At 37.7% G+C, this 14,930-nt stretch overlaps 1 protein-coding gene across 5 annotated transcripts in view; it reads left to right on the top strand.

Annotated features, from left to right (window-relative positions):
* Positions 1–14,930, top strand: part of LOC135586653 (DNA mismatch repair protein MSH4-like) — a 54,080-nt gene that overhangs the window by 23,725 nt on the left and 15,425 nt on the right. The window lies entirely within an intron of this gene.

The following is a 14,930-nucleotide window of genomic DNA, read 5'->3' as shown; positions in this document are numbered from 1 at the left end:
CTAGTTGGTCTATCCTAGGAAGCGGATAGCAGTCCTTGGGGCATGCCCGGTTGAGATCGGTGTAATCAACACACATCCTCCAGCTTCCGTTGGATTTCTTAACGAGACTACATTCGACAACCACCAAGAGTATTGTACCTCGATAATGAATCCTGCTCTTTTAAGGTGGTTGACCTCGTCGCTGATTGCCTTCTGTCGGTCGCGGGCAAACTTCTTTGGTCTTTGTCTCACCGGCCGAGCCTCGGGGTCGATGTTGAGCCGATGCTGGGCCACTTCTGGGTCAATCCCGAGCATCTCCTCGGGTGACCATACCAACATATCGACGTTTTTCCTCAGGAAGTCGATGAGGTGGAGCTGATCTGCTTCGGGGAGCGTTGTTCTGACTTTGACGGTTAGATCGGGTCGGCTCCTTTTCAGGGGTAACTCAATGAGGTGGAATGCTTAAAAGCGGCCCGTATCGGACGATACGGGGTTATATCGTTCGATACGGGGTGCTTAGTTATATCGTCCCGTATCGTCCGATACGGGACGATACGGGGTTACCTCCCGGCACAGCTCGGTAACGGTTGATTTCGACCGTTACAGCTTAGTAAGAGTGCTCTAACTATCAAATTGATCGTTGGAGCCCTTTCTCATATGTTTTTAATCCATTCTCCCCTATTTTACTCTATTTCATTCTCATACTCTCTTAAACTATCTCAAACTTTTTTTTTCTTATATTTGTACTCTCCTAAACTCTAGAAAGCAACGATTTGTGAATTGAATCGAGGCTAATTTGGGAAGATTAAGAGGAAGAACTTTCTAATCAAGATGTATTCTCTTTCTTTAATTGAATCGAGACCATGCGAACATATCGACGTTTTTCCTCAGGAAGTCGATGAGGTGGAGCTGATCTGCTTCGGGGAGCGTTGTTCTGACTTTGACGGTTAGATCGGGTCGGCTCCTTTTCAGGGGTAACTCAATGAGGTGGAATGCTTAAAAGCGGCCCGTATCGGACGATACGGGGTTATATCGTTCGATACGGGGTGCTTAGTTATATCGTCCCGTATCGTCCGATACGGGACGATACGGGGTTACCTCCCGGCAAAGCTCGGTAACGGTTGATTTCGACCGTTACAGCTTAGTAAGAGTGCTCTAACTATCAAATTGATCGTTGGAGCCCTTTCTCATATGTTTTTAATCTATTCTCCCCTATTTTACTCTATTTCATTCTCATACTCTCTTAAACTATCTCAAACTTTTTTTTTCTTATATTTGTACTCTCCTAAACTCTATAAAGCAACGATTTGTGAATTGAATCGAGGCTAATTTGGAAAGATTAAGAGGAAGAACTTTCTAATCAAGATGTATTCTCTTTCTTTAATTAGAGAGTAATTAAGATCTTTAATGTTATGATTAGTGTGTTTAATATTGATTAATTCAAAATTAAATACTTAGTAGGTCAAATATTTATATTCTATGCATATTAAATATTGAAAGATATTTATGATAGTAAAATAAGTTTTATTAAGTTTTATTAAAGTTATTGAATGTTGCGATTAGTCATTTTAATGATGAATTTAATCAATTTTATATCAATTTAATGTGTTTAATACCTATTAAGATATTTGCCATGTTTATAATGTTGAAAGAGAAGTAATTAACTAGGTTAATCAGGTGATTAGTGTATCTAATGATCATTTCATCATAATTTAACCCATATTAGATCAAAATTACGTATTTAATGCTTCTTTTATGTATGTACCATATTTATGATGATAAAATAGGATTAGATATTTTAATAAAAATATTTAATACGATGATTAGTGATTTTTGATCGATATTTGGCAATTCAATATGTTTATACTTTATAGCTTATTTGATTTAAATTTGGTAGGATCATTGCACCAAAAGAATAACCACATGATGATGCATGGGTTCATGCCCGAAAGATAGATGAGAACCGTCATCATTGGCAATGTATTTATTGTGACTACATTGGCAAGGGTGGAGAAATAACTCGGGTGAAGATGCATTTGACCGGCGGGTATCCTGATGTTGCAAAATGCAAAAAGGTTCCGACGGAGATCTGTAAATTATTTCAAAGCAAGCTACAACAAGCAAAGGAAGATACATTAAAAAAGAAGGCAAGAATTGGGGAAGAATATTATATGGCTACGTGGGAACCAGTTTATGATCAGTATGAGGGTTGCGACGATCAAGTCGACCCGGATCTCACAGTTGGGATTCGTGCATCATTGGAGCATCAATATACGGTCGATGAAGCAATGAGGTATCGACAACCTGACTCACAATTGGAGCATGGAAGTGGTAGCGGAATCCAGAGGTTGCCCAGCATAAGACAGCCAACTGCTCCTCCTCAGTTAGGCCGAACTTGTAGCATGAGATATGGTGGACTCCGTGGTTTTATGAGAGGTCTTGGTAGGAGGTCCGAACCAAATATTGTTGATATTGATCCGTAAGCCTATCCTCACAAACTGCGAAACAAACACGGATTGACGATGCATGCACAAAAGAAAAGAAGCGGGATATTGGAAAGGCAATTTCAAAATGGTTGAACTTCCATAAGATTCCAGCCAACACAACCCACGGTCCATATTATCATAGCATATTCTCTTTTATTCAAAAGTATGGCACAGGGATCCAACCTTCAACACCGAGGGAGATTTACGGCGTGTACTTAGATTACGAGGTGATAGAATTGAAGGATTGGATCAAATCCTTGAAGAGGCAATAGGATGAATATGGGGTCACACTGATGTGTGACAATTGGACAGGGCTAACAAGAATAAGTATCATTAACTTTCTTGTTTATTGTAACAGAAGAGTAGTGTTTCATACGTCAGTTAATGCTTTTGATAAGATCCAAGATACAAACTACATTGAGAGCTTGATGGACACTATAGTAGAAGAGATCGGACCACAGTATGTTGTCCAAATAATAACCGACAATGGAGCGAATTTCAAGAAGGCAGGTTTGCAATTGATGGGAAAAAAAATTTTTGTTTTGGACTTCATGTGCAACTTATTGTATAGATATAATGTTAATGGATATTTGTGAGCTAGACGCAGTCAAGAATTGTGTAGCTCGAGCACAATCAATTATAAAGTTTATATATAATCATCATCGAGTCCACGCTTTAATACAAAAGTTTGTAAACGGTGAGATCCTCCGACCTGGAATCAAGGTTCGCCGCACCATACCGTACCGACGTTTTGACCCGCGCTCGGTACGGTACGGGTGTACCGATCGGTATACCGAGGTGTACCGAGCGATACACCCGATTTCACCGATTTAACCCTCCGAAAATACCTGAAAATTAAAAAAAAAGTTAGGATAGGGTTTTCAAGTTACAAATAAATATAGTAATAGTATAAGTTTAGCAAAATCAATGTAAATTAGGTAAGAATAGCATCACATATCTTTTTCAGGCTTTGAGGTAGTCTTGTTCGAGGTTCGTATTTCAGCTCGTTATAGATTGAAATATCTACAGAAAAATCAGTTGAATTGTTAGACTATTTTGTTACAATATAAACTCTAAAATTCAAATGAATTAAATAATCATATATCTAGATATATCTGATTGTTAATTCTACCACCAAAACGAACGACGGGCCTCCACGGGTGGTGGATCAGGGTCCTCGATCCGATACATATCAATATGATACGTTTGTTGGACCCAATCATGAAATTGATCCCATGACATAGTGTATTGATACACCGTATGCCATTGATGCATCAATGTGGTGCTGATCGTAGATTGATCGTCATGAATTATATTTGTCCGAGGCAGCTCTTGAGGCATATATTGATGTTGTTCTATATCATGTTGTTGCTCAGAGAAGGATGACCAACTATCACTATACTGTTGTTGCCCATATGATTCTCCATAATACGATTGCTGTGAATACGATGAGTCTCTTTCTGTGTTTATATCATGTATGCTCTGTCGCATTTGTTCATATTCATCCACTGCCTTCCCCTTTCCCCCTTCCGCGCATAAACTTGACCAGTACCTTGTCGAGTTTCATGATCTGAATCTAGAGTGGCATGTGTAAAATATTGCTCCTCAGTCCATTCACCACCCTCAAGTTGTGTAGACGAGACCAACGACTGCCCGGCATCACCGCCATCATCTGTTGAGGCACTGCTGTCCGTGTTGCTGTCATGTCTCTGGACCGAGCGAGAAAGAGAATGTGATTGTGAAGGTGTCTCGTCGCCCGACTCAATTCTTTCCAACGATGCAACTGATGCTACTGCCTTCCCCTTTGCCTTTGCACGTTGGGCGGACGAGTGTGACCGTTGGGTATCGGTAGTTCCTCGAGCAGTTTGACTCCTACCGAGGGGGGTTTTCTACCTGTTGGGGTTATGCTTCTTCTTCTTCTATTGCCTCGGTGATAAAATGTGAAGGACGCTGAGGATCTCCCGCCTCATCAAGTAGAGGATCCTCTTGGTTCTCTGCTGCTTCAACCCAATCTAACATTGGCTCTGAATCTTCGTTGTAGAATTGGAGGTCAATGGGATCAATATCTGGTTCCTCTGGCTCCTTATCCAACTCAGCACATCGTAATTTTAGCCGCATGTTATAATGGACATATACTAGTTTCTCTAACCGTCTGTAGGAGAGTCTGTTACGGACCTTCGTATGAATCAATGTAAACGTTGACCAATTACGTTCGCAACCATTAGATGTTGTTGTCTGTGAAAGTATACGAACGACAACCTTCCTTAAATGTGGTGCATCGCCTCCAAATTGTAGCCACCACTCGACTGCAAAAAGATATAAATAAGATTTTATTAGCATAACAAATAATCAACATTAAATATAATTGATAATCAATATGCATAACTTTTCCTCACCAAGATCAATAGTGTAACGGCACGATACAACTACAACGTCGGAGAATGAACCAATTGTTTCTCGAAATAATCGACCCTCCATAAGAGCATCGGTTGCCTCGGTAGTGTTTGGCAAGAGCCGATATATAACATTTCGTAGTGTCGTTAGGAAATTATTTTGCGTTCCGAGAGCATATCGATATTGAATTGCTGGGTTTAGATAATACGCTGCAAAACATAATTTTGTTAGTATGATTTTTTATTATCTAAATAATAATAAATTAAATTATTCTGAATATGAATTTACCTGCATTATGGATATCTTGATCCATATGAACATCGGTCCGACGATCAATGATTCGTACGTATTGGTCGGTCTTAAAATCATCTTTGAATGTTTTCCTGACCTCCTCTCTTGCTGAAATCAACATATATTTAAGATACGACATTTGTGGACGCTTGTCCATATCGACCTTACGGAGGACAATATAAAGTGGTTCCACACCTTTTATGATTTCTGCTATAGTATCCCAAAATCTAGAGGAAAGAATGGCCTTTTCTACTTTCCATCACTCAATTTTGAATATCTGGATTCAGACCACTCTTGTGAGCTAGCCATTGCCTTCAAGCCTTGCCTTTTTTGCTGTAATGACTTTAATGCAATAAAATTGGTAACAAACCGAGTAATTCCAGGTCGAAGTATCTCACCATTTACATACTTTTGCATTAATGCGTGGACCCAATGATGATTATATATAAATTTTGTAATTGATTGTGCTCGAGCTACACATTTTTTTACCGCATCCAACTCACCAATATCCTTCAACATTAGATCTATGCAATGAGCTGCACATGGAGTCCAAAACAAAGTTTTTCTTTTTTCCATCAATTGCAAACCGGCCTTTTTGAAATTCGCTCCATTGTCGGTTATTATTTGTACAACATACTATGGTCCAATCTCCTCTACTATAGTGTCCATCAAGCTCTCAATGTAGTTTGCATCTTGGATCGTTTCAGAAGCATTAACGGACTTATGAAACACCACTCTTCTATTGCAATAAACAAGAAAGTTGATGATACTCATTCTTGTTGGTCCTGTCCAACTATCACACATCAATGTCACCCCATATTCTTCCCATTACCTCTTGAAGGATTTGATCCAATCCTTTATTTCTGCTACCTCCTCATCTAAGTACACGCCGTGAATCTCCTTTGGTGTTGGAGGTTGGATCCCCGTGCCAGACTTTTGAATAGAGGAGATCATGCTCTGATAATATGTACCTTTGGTTGTGTTGGCTGGAATCCTATGAAAGTTAAACCATTTTGAGATTGCCTTCCCAATATCCCGTTTTTTTTCTTTTGTGTATGCATCGTCAATCCGTGTCTGTTTCGCTGTTTGTGGGGGATAGGCTTACGGATCAATATCAACAATATTTGGTGCGGACCTCCTGCCAAGACCTCTCATAAAACCACGGAGTCCACCATATCTCATGCTACTAGTTCGGCCTAACTGAGAATGAGCAGTTAGTTGCCTCATGCTGGTTGACCTCTGGATTCCACTACCAGTGCCATGCTCAAATTGTGAGTCAGGTCGTCGATGCCTCATTGCTTCATCGACCGTATACTGATGCTCCAATGATGCACGAATCCCAGCTGTGAGATCCGGGTCGACTTCATCGCCGCAACCCTCATACTGATCATAAACCGGTTCCTGTGTAGCCCTATGATATTCTTCCTCAACTCTTGCCTTCTTTTTTAATATATCTTCCTTTGTTTGTTTAAGCTTGCTTTGAAATAATTTACGGATCTCCGTTGGAACTTTCTTGCATTTTGCAACATCAGGATACCCATCAGCCAAATGCATTTTCACTCGAGTTATTCCTCCACCTTTGCCAATGTAGTCACAATAAATACATTGCCAATGATGACAGTTTCCATCTAGCTTTCAGGCATGAACCCATGCATCATCATGTGGCTGTTCCTTTGGTGCCATGATCCTATCAAATTTAAATCAAATAAACTATAAAGTATAAACATATTAAATTGACCAAATATCGATCATAAATCACTAATCACAACATCAAGTAATTTTATTAAAACATAACTAATTATATTTTATTATCATAAATATGTTACATGCATAAAATAAGTATTAACATCATTAGATACATTAATTACGCGATTAACATAGTTAATTTTTCATTAATTACTTCTCTTTCAACACTATAAACATGACAAACACCCTAATAGATATTAAAGATATTAGATTCACATAAAATCAAATAAATTTCGATTAAATCATCGTTAAAATGACTAATTATAGTATTAAATAACTTTAATAAATTATAATTAAACTTATTTTACCATCATATATATGTTAAATACATAAAAGAAACATTAAATATGTAATTTTAATCCAATATGATTCAAATTATGATAAAATTATCATTTATCTACACTAATTATACGATTATTATAGTTAATTTTTCACTAATTACTTCTCTTTCACCACTATAAACATGACAAATACCTTAATTATTAAAGACATTAAATTGATATAAAATCAAATAAATTTCGATTTAATCATCATTAAAATAACTAATCGCAGCATTAAATAATTTTAATAAAATTTAATTAAACTTATTTTACTATGATAAATATTATTCAATATTTACTATGCATGAAAAACACTAACCATAATCTTAAATATCTTAATTACTCTATAATTAAAGAAAACGAATACATACCTCTTGATTAGAAAGTTCTTCCTCTTAATCTTCCCAAATTAGCCTCAATTGAATTCACAAATCGTTATTTTATAGAGTTTAGGAGAGAAAAGAAAAGTTTGAGAGAGAGTTTAAGAGAGTATAATGAAATAGGGGAGAGAAGATTGGTTTAAATAGGAGGAGAAAGGGCTCCAACGGTCAATTTGACCGTTGGAGCACTATAGCACTGCTACAGTGTGGTAACAGTCGATTTCGACCGTTACCGAGTGGTACCGGGCGGTAACGGTCGAAATTTCGACCGTTACCGCCCGATATTACCCCGTATCGTCCGATACGGGTTTTTTTGGGTGTACCGCCCGGTAGCGGGCGGTCCGCGTACCGGTCACCTATCGGACCAGTACATACCGCCCGTACCGGGCGGTACGATTCGGTATGTCAATCCTTGCCTGGAATTACTCGGTTTGCTACCAATTTTATTGCATTAAAGTCATTACAGCAAAAACGACATGGTTTGAATGCAATGGTCACCTCACAAGAGTGGTCTGATTCTAGATATTCAAGATTGAGCGATGGAAAGAAGATAGAAAAGTCCATCTAGATTTTGGGAGACCACGGCAGAAATAATAAAATGTATGGAACCACTTTAAATTGTTCTCCGTAGGGTCGATATGAACAAACGACCACAGATGTTGTATCTTAAATATATGTTGATTTCAACAAGATAGAAGGCTAGGAAAGCATTTAAAGATGATTTTAAGGTCGACCAATACGTACGAATCATTGATCGTCGGACCGAAGTTCATATGGATCAAGATATCTATAATGTAGGTAAATTCATATTCAGAATAATTTAATTTAATATTTTTTAGACAATAAAAAATCAAACTAACAAAATTGTCTTGCAGCGTATTATCTAAACCCGACAATTTAATATCGATATGCTCGCGGAACGTAAAATGATTTACTAACGGCACTACAAAATGTTATATATCGGCTCTTGCCTAATACTACTGGTGTAGTCGATGGTCGATTATTTCGAGAAACAGTTGGTTTATTCTTCGATGTTGTAGCTGTATCGTGTCGTTACACTATGGATCCTGATGAGGAAATGTTACAAATATTGATTATCAATTATATTTAATGTTAATTATTTGTTATGCTAATAAAATCTTATTTATATCTTTTTGCAGTTGAGTGGTGGCTACAATTTGGAGAGGATACCACATTTAAGGAAGGTTGTTGTTCGTGTACTTTCACAGACGACAACATCTAGTGGTTTTGAAGGTAATTAGTCAACGTTTGCATTAATTCACACGAAGGTCCGCAACAAACTCTCCTACAGACGATTAGAGAAACTGGTATATGTCCATTATAACATACGGCTAAGATTGCGATGTGCTGAGCTGGATAAGGAGCCAGAGGAACCAGATATGGAACCAGATATTGATCCCATTGACCTCCAATTCTACAACGAAGATTCAGAGCCGATGTTAGATTGGGTTGAAGCAACAGAGAACCAAGAGGATTCTCTACTTGATGGGGCGGGAGATCCTCAGCGTCCTTCGCGTTTTACCACCGAGGCAATAGAAGAAGAAGAAGCACAACCCCAATAGGTGGAAAATCCCCCTCGATCACAACGAGGCAGGAGTCCAACAACATCGAGTCAAACTGCTCGAGGAGCTACAGACACCCAACGGTCACAGTCGTCCATCCAGTATGCAAAGGTAAAGGGGAAGGTAATAGCATCAATCGCATCGTTGGAAAGAATTGAGTTGGGCGACGACAATCACAATTAACAACTCGTTCGATCTAGAGACATAACAACAACACAGACAGTAGTGCCTCGACGGATGATGGTGGCGATGTCGGCCAGTCGTTGGTCTCGTCTACACAACTTGAGAGTGGTGCATGGACCGAGGAGCAATATTTTACACATGCCACCCAAAATTCAGATCATGGAACTCGACAAGATACCAGTCAAGTTTATACACAGAAGGGAAAGGGGAAGGGTAAGGCAGTGGATGAATTTGAGCAAATACGACACAGCCTACATAATGTAGACATAGAAACAAGCTCATCGTATTCACAGACGTATTATGAAGAATCATACGGGTAATAGCAGTACGATGATAGTTGGTCATCCTTCTTTGAGCAACAGTATGATATAGAGCAACAGATCAGTAGCGAAAGTAAAAGCTCTGACATTCACCAATATATGCCTTAGGAGCTATCTCGAACAAATGTGATTCATGACGATCAGCCTATGATTATCACTGCATTAATGCATCAATGGCATACGGTGTTTCAATACACTATATCGTGAGATCAATTTCATGATTAGGTCTAACAAACATATCATATTGATATGCAGATGTATAGGATCGAGGATCCCGATCCACCACCCGTGGTGGCCCGTCTTTCGTTTTGGTGGTAGAATCAACAATCAGATATATCTACATTTATGATTATTTAATTCATTTAAAATTTAGAGTTTATATTGTAACAAAATTATCTAACAATTCAAATAATTTTTCTGTAGATATTTCAATATTTATAGAAGGACAATCCGTAACGGACTGAAATACGAACCTTGCATAAGACTATTCCTCAAAGCCCGAAAAAGATATGTGATACTATTCTTACTTAATTTATATTGATTTTGCTAAACTTATACTATTATTATATTTATTTCTAACTTAAAAACCCTATCCTAACTTTTTTTTTTTATTTTCAGGTATTTTCGGAGGATTTTACACCTAAATTAGGTGTACCGCTCGGTACGCCCTAGCGTACCGAGCGGTATATGGTACCGTACCGTATCGAGTCAACCTCGAAACACTGGTACGATACGATATTTCAATCCTTGGTAATTGTATAAGTTTTGCAAAATCAATGTAAATTAGGTAAGAATAGTATCATATATATTTTTCGGGCTTTGAGGAATAGTCTTGTGCAAGGTTCGTATTTCAATCCGTTACATATTGTCCTTATGTAAATATTGAAATATTAACAGAAAAATCATTTAAATTGTTATACTATTTTGTTACAATGTAAACTTTAAAATTAAAATGAATTAAATAATCACATATGTAGATATACCACCAAAACGAATGACGGGCCTCCGCGGGTGGTGGATCGGAGTCCTCGATCATATACATCTGCATATCAATATGATATGTTTGTTGGACCCAATCATGAAATTGATCCCACGACATAGTGTATTGATACACCGTATGTCATTAATGCATCAATGTGGTGATGATCATAGGCTGATCGTCATGAATCACATTTATCCGAGGCAGCTCCTGAGGCATATATTGGTGAATGTCAGAGCTTTTACTTTCGTTATTGATCTACTACTTTATATCATACTGTTGCTTAGAGAAGGATGACCAACTATCACCGTACTGTTATACCCGTATGATTCTTCATAATACGTCTGTGAATACGATGAGCTTGTTTCTATGTCTACATTATGTAGGCTCTGTCGTATTTGCTCAAATTCATCCACTGCCTTACCCTTCCCCTTTCCCTTCTATGTATAAACTTGACTGGTATCTTGTCGAGTTCCATGATCTGAATCTTGGGTGGCATGTGTAAAATATTGCTCCTCGATCCATGCACCACTCTCAAGTTGTGTAAACGAGACCAACGACTGGCCGACATCGCCGCCATAATTAACATTAAATATAATTTGATTATCAATATGTGTAACTTTTCCTCACCAGGATCCATAGTATAACGATATGATACAGCTACAGTGTTGGAGAATGAACCAATTGTTTCTCGAAATAATTGACCCTCTATTAGAGCATCGGCTGCATCAGTAATGTTCGACAAAAGCCGATATATAACATTTCGTAGTGTCGTTAGTAAATCATTCTGAGAGCATATCAATATTGAATTGTCAGGTTTAGATAATACGCTGCAAGACATAATTTTGTTAGTATGATTTTTTATTATATAATAAATAATAAATTAAATTATTCTGAATATGAATTTACTTTCATTATGGATATCTTGATTCATATGAACTTCGGTCCGACGATCAATGATCCGTACGTATTGGTCGACTTTAAAATCATCTTTGAATGCTTTCCTGACCTCCTCTCTTGCTGAAACTAGCATATATTTAAGATACGACATCTGTGGACGCTTGACCATATCGACCATACGGAGAACAATATAAAGTGGTAAAACACCTTTTATGATTTCTGGCATACTCTCCCAAAATCTAGAGGAAAGAATGGTCTTTTCTATCTTCTTTCCATCGCTCAATTTGGTCGGCCTTAAAATCATCTTTGAATGCTTTCCTGACATCTGTGGACGCTTGACCATATCGACCTTACGGAGAACAATATAAAGTGGTAAAACACCTTTTATGATTTCTGGTATACTCTCCCAAAATCTAAAGGAAAGAATGGTCTTTTCTATCTTCTTTTCATCGCTCAATTTCGAATATCTGGAATTAGACCACTCTTGTGAGGTGACCATTGCCTTTAAGTCATGCCTTTTTTGTGTAATGACTTTAATGGAATAAAATTGGTAGTAAACCGGGTAATTCCAGGTCGGAGTATCTCACCATTTACATACTTTTGCATTAAAGCGTGGACCCAATGATGATTATATATAAACTTTGTAATTAATTGTGCTCGAGCTACACAATTCTTGACCGCGTCTAGCTCACCAATATCCTTCAGCATTAGATCTATGCAATGAGCTCACCAATTCTTGCCTTTAAGTCATGCCTTTTTTGTGTAATGACTTTAATGGAATAAAATTGGTAGTAAACCGGGTAATTCCAGGTCGGAGTATCTCACCGTTTACATACTTTTGCATTAAAGCGTGGACCCAATGATGATTATATATAAACTTTGTAATTAATTGTGCTCGAGCTACACAATTCTTGACCGCGTCTAGCTCATCAATATCCTTCAGCATTAGATCTATGCAATGAGCTGCACATTGAGTCCAAAACAAAGTTATTCTTTTTTCCATCAATTGCAAACCAGCCTTCTTGAAATTCGCTCCATTGTCGGTTATTATTTGGACAACATACCGTGGTCCGAACTCCTCTACTATAATGTCCATCAAGCTCTCAATGTAGTTTGCATCTTGGATCTTTTCAGAAGCATTAATGGACTTATAAAACACCACTCTTCTGTTGCAATAAACAAGAAAGTTGATGATACTCATTTTTGTTGGTCTTGTCCAAACACATCAGTGTCACCTCATATTCGTCCCATTGCCTCTTGTAGGATTTGATCCAATGCTTCAGTTCTGCCGCCTCCTTATCTAAGTACACACCGTAAATCTCCCTCGGTGTTGGAGGTTGGATCCAATGCTATGATAATATGGACCTTGGTCTGTGTTGGCTGGAATCCTGTAGAAGTTGAACAATTTTGAGATTGCCTTCCCAATATCTCGTTTTTTTTCTTTTGTGTATGCATTGTCAATCCGTGTCTGTTTCGTTGTTTGTGGGGGATAGGTTTGCGGATCAATATCAACAATATCTGGTGCGGACCTCCGGTCAAGACCTATCATAAAACCACAAAGTCCACCATACCTCATACTACTAGTTCGACCTAACTGAGAAGGAGCAGTTGGCTGCCTCATGCTGGTCGATCTTTGGATTCCACTACCATTGCCATGCTCCAATTGTGAGTCAGGTCGTCGATGCCTCATTGCTTCATCGATCGTATACTGATACTCCAATGATGCACGAATCCCAACTATGAGATCTGAGTCGACTTGATCGTCGTAACCCTCATTTTGGTCAACTTGATCCGGGTCGACTTGATCGCTCCAATTATGACTATACTGATCATAAACTGGTTCCTGCGTAGCCCTATAATATTCTTTCTCAATTCACGGACCTCTGTCGGAACCTTCTTGCATTTTGCAACATCATGATACCTATCAGCCAAATGCATTTTCACTCGAGTTATTCCTCTGCCCTTGCCAATGTAGTCATAATAAATACATTGCCAATGATGATTGTTCCCATCTATCTTTCAGGCATGAACCCATGAATCATCATGTGGTTGTTTTTTTGGTGTCATGATCCTACCAAATTTAAATCAAATAAGCTATAAAGTATAAACATATTGAATTGACCAAATATCGATTCAAAATCACTAATCGCAACATTAAATAATTTTATTAAAACATAATTAATCTCATTTTATAATCATAAATATGTTACATATATAAAAGAAGCATTAAATATATGATTTTAATCCAATATGATTCAAATTATAATAAAATCATCATTAGATACACTAATTAATGATTAACATAGTTACCTACTAATTACTTCTTTTTTAACATTATAAACATGACAAACACCCTAATAGGTATTAAACATATTGAATTGACAGAAAATCGAACAAATTTCGATTAAATCATCATTAAAATGACTAATTACAGAATAACTTTAATAAAACTTAATTAAACTTATTATAAATATTTTTTAATATTTAATATACCTGAAATATAAATATTTGACTTATTAAGTATCTAATTTCGAATTAATCAATATTAAAAATACTAATCATAATATTAAAGATCTTAATTACTAAGAATAAATACCTCTTGATTAGAAAATTCTTCCTCTTAATCTTTCCAAATTAGCCTTGATTCAATTCGTAAATCGTTATTTTGTAAAGTTTAGGAGAGCACAAATATGAGATTTAGAGAGTGAGAATGAAATGGAGTGAAATAAGGGAGAAGGGTTTAAAAACCTATGAGAAAGGGCTCTAATGGTTAATTTGACTGTTGGAGCACTATTACCGAGCGGTAACGGTCAAAATCGATTGTTACCGTTTGATACACGATACGGGGCACTTTTAAATGTTTCGCTCGGTAGCAGGTGGTCCGCGTACCGGTATGCTGTCGGACCGGTACTTACCACTCATATCGGACAGTATCATTCGAAACTGTATACTTTGCCAAAATCCCCACAAGTGCCCACATGACACAACTTTCATTTGCAAGCCTAAAACGACCACCAAAGCCAATCAAAATGAGGCTGCCAAGCCTATAGCCAGCCCTCTACATGCTATGTATAGCATGAACATAACCAAAAGCCACAAACATGCATGAGCATTACATCAAACACCTCGTTTACAACTTTGTCTGTGGCATAACGTGCAAAGGCAAATTTGAGAGTCCAGAGACATGATAACGATGTGGACAGTAATGCCTCGATTGATAATGGCGATGATGCCGATGGTCCCATCTATATAATTTGAGGGTGGTGCATAGTGGTATTTTGCATATGCCGCCCAAGATTCAAATCATGGAGATCGAAGAGGTACTGGTCAAGTTTATACATGAAAGAGGAGGAGAAGGCAGTAGATGAG

This window comes from Musa acuminata, chromosome BXJ2-8, assembly GCF_036884655.1.
Source record: "Musa acuminata AAA Group cultivar baxijiao chromosome BXJ2-8, Cavendish_Baxijiao_AAA, whole genome shotgun sequence".
NCBI classification, from domain to species: domain Eukaryota; kingdom Viridiplantae; phylum Streptophyta; class Magnoliopsida; order Zingiberales; family Musaceae; genus Musa; species Musa acuminata.
This window is presented reverse-complemented; position numbering and strand designations above follow the sequence as displayed.